The sequence below is a fragment of the Mus caroli genome, chromosome 5 (genome assembly GCF_900094665.2).
Source record: "Mus caroli chromosome 5, CAROLI_EIJ_v1.1, whole genome shotgun sequence".
Classification (NCBI taxonomy): Eukaryota; Metazoa; Chordata; class Mammalia; order Rodentia; family Muridae; genus Mus; species Mus caroli.
Window position 1 is genome coordinate 74,358,937 of NC_034574.1, and position 3,536 is coordinate 74,362,472.

At 34.5% G+C, this 3,536-nt stretch overlaps 1 pseudogene; it reads right to left on the bottom strand.

Annotated features, from left to right (window-relative positions):
- Positions 1-2,249: 2,249 nt before the first annotated feature.
- Positions 2,250-3,186, bottom strand: LOC110295386 (annotated as a pseudogene).
- Between the last annotated feature and the right edge of the window lie 350 nt (positions 3,187-3,536).

Below are 3,536 nucleotides of genomic sequence, written 5' to 3' on the forward strand. Positions count from 1 at the left end.
TGGAGCTTTAGCATTTTTCCATTGTAAGTGCCAGCTTTTCCCACTAAGGCATGGTAGTAGATTCATACTCTTCGAAAACAACCACCAGAATCATTCTGAAAACTTTATGTGATGAAAGCTATGATTACTGTGTGTGACCAAAGAGTGATGATACAAGTTCCCTGTCACAGTTTTCAATTCATAACCCATAACTAGAGGATTATCTAGTATCCTACTGATGAATTTGTTCTCTACATAATTATCCAGAGGTTTTTTTGTTTTGTTTTTTGGTTTTTTTTTTGTTTGTTTGTTTCTTTACACACAGAATCATGCTTGGTCCAGAGATTCTAAAAAAAAAAAAAAAAAGAAAATGAAAAAAGAAAAAAAGAAAGAAATCAGAGATTAATGCTTTTAAGTCATTTAACAGAGGAACAAAACTCATTAAACTTGTATAAAGATAGTAAAGTCATCCTAAAATTAAATTTTTCCCTTTCATATAATGTTGATAGACTATACTTCAAGATAAGAAAATATTGCAAGACAAGAAAATATGAAGAATAGAATACAAATGAATAAAGATGAATAAAGTTATTTTAGATTTGCCACATGTAGGTTTATGGCCAAATAACTAAAAAATATTCACAATTAAATCTATGACACACAACATATCAGAAGCACTGATCTAGAGCAGCTGATTAGAATAATGTCCCTGCTGGCTTAGAAACCTCATGTAAAAACTACAGTAAGTAATACTACATGAAGCTAGTATAAGGAGACAAATGTAGACCAATGAAATAAAATTGGTATTGTAGGAACAAGTTTAATCATTTCTCGTCAGTTAACTTTTTAACAAAGTTAAGTGGGAAATTATTTTCCAGTAAATTATGATATGAACATTAAATAGATCCATACAAAAATAATAATGCATTTCTACCTTTATCTATATGTAAATGAGATATATTTTATGCATCCTAGAGTGATCAAAAAAACTAGTAGATAAAACAAGTACTGATAAAGATTTGCAGAAAAAGAACTTCAATTACACTCATAATATAAATTAAAATTCACATAGGAAAACTAATTGCTAGTTTAGCAAAACAGTAAATGTTAATTTAGTAAGTCACAGAATCTGTTCCTAGATATATATTCAAAATTTGAATATATATAAGAGCAAATAAAAATAACACGAACAGTCATAGTAGTACTAATATAAAAAACTCATAATGGAAGCAATCTGCGGTCCATCAGTTAATGAATCAAGAAATAAAGCATACTGTTTCTATTATATATATATATATACATATATATAATAAAATACATGCATACATAAAGAGATGACATATTGATTCAAACCATATTGTACAAAAACATTAAAACAACACACTAAGTGAAAAACATCAGAGGTCAAATCCAAATAGTATCTCATTTTATTTCCATTAATTTTCCAGAATAAATAAATTTATATGAAATACAGAAGTGGTTAGCAAGAACTGGAGAAGGGTGAGAAGTAGAGTTTAACACTGCTAACACTTGTAGTATTTCATTAAGGCTGAGGAAAGTAGTGTTAATGTCATACTGATAGAAGAAAAATATCATATACAGATATATACATACAATACTTTATTAATAGACTTTAAGGTAATTATACATTAATTATATCTAAGATATAAAATCACTTACTGTTGAAGTTTAAAGATATTGAGGTATAAAAAGAAAAGTCACTCTTGTATAATAAGAACAGAGAAAAGGTATAAGCTTTTCATGGGCTAATATTGTAACCAGTGTTACATGCAAACAACTAGTCCAAATTGTCAGAAGACACAAGATGCAATTTTCTAACAGAAGCAGATGACACCAGATACCAAATTGACTTGTAAGAAAATTGACTTCTGGGCTGGAGAGACGACTCATTGGTTAAGGGCGCTGACTGCTCTTCGAAAGGTCCTGAGTTCAAATCCCAGCAACCACATGGTGGCTCACAACCATCCATAATGAGATCTGACTCCCTCTTCTGGTATGTCTGAACACAGCTACAGTGTACTTACATATAACAATAAATAAATCTTTAAAAAAGGAAGAACGAAAGAAGGAAGAAAGGAAGGAAGGAAGGAAGGAAGGAGAAAGAAAATTGGCTTCAAAATGTTTTCCTTTTTTTTCCATTTTCCCAAGGTTAAATGATTATTAAAAAAAAGCGTGCCACACTGTATAGAAATCAACATTCTCTCCCATAATTCTGTGCATTGGGACTATAGAAATGTCACTGTCTCTGTCCCACATCTTCAGATTAACATTCTTAGGTCATAACAGTAAGTCTTCCCACAAGGAACCTTCCAGAAAAACAAGCTGTTTCCTCGGCTCATATTTCCCGCTTTTTGTAGTATGCACCACGAAGTGCATCTATCCAAGCATCTATCCAAGAAGTGTATATTGGGGAATAAGGAGGAGATTCACCAGCAAGCCCACAGTTGTTGATGGCCATAAGATTAGATATAAGCACAAAGGGATATGTCAACATATTGGCAAAGAATCCCGTGACAGCTTGGGAATAACTTTTCATTTCATTCACGGTAGAAACCCCACTGTCCAGTGCATAGGTATTGATGAGATAGGCCAGTGAGTTACACAGCCACAAAGAAATGATGTCACCTAGGAGGTGAGGAATGAGACCCGCAAAAATCCTACCATGCCTTCTTCCCGGTAGATGGTTACTATGGAGTCACACAGTCCATAGTACTTAGACTCTCTGCCAATAAACTGTACCATGGACCTCAGAGTGATCACTTGGAAGGGATGTGTAATGAGGGTAGCAGCAGAATGAGCAATCATCTCTTAAGTTGTCTCTTTGATAACTCGGTCAAAAGAGGATGAACATTCTTTTTGTACAGTTACAGATTCTAACTCCTTAGGTTTCTCAGACTCCTGGTAATACTGTAAGACTTTCCCATGGACCATAGTTCCAAGGACTCCTGAACACAGTCTTGGAGTCAAGCCTGTGAACAACCCATGCCTCCCATCGATGCTTGCAATGTGCTGAGCATAGCAAAAGAGGCCAGGAAGCTGACATACTTGTTGCCCAAAAATATTTTGTCCTATTGTTGGAGGAAGAGGTTCATATCCCACCTGGATGAGCACTTTCACATACATGAGCGGCTGGGACAGGATGGTGAGACGGGAGCCCAGGAGCACCTGACTCACCGCATCCTTCATAATGTTTTCAAACAGTAAGACCAAACATAGTTCTCTAGAAAGAACTGACAGAATATATGTGTGTGTTACACATTATACATATATATCACATACATATGCAAATATCACATACATAGGCAAATATTACCTGTCTAGATAGAATGCAAATGTCAACCTCTACTGTTTTCTCTTTCCTTCCCTTCCCTTCCCTTCCCTTTTCTTTTTTCTTTTTTATCTTTGTTCTATTTACTTTTCCCCCCTTTTTATTGGATATTTTCTTTATTTACATTTCAAATGTTATCCCCTTTCCTGGTTTCCCCTCCGTAAAACACCATCCCCCTATCCTCTCTCCTCTCCACCTGCTCACCAAC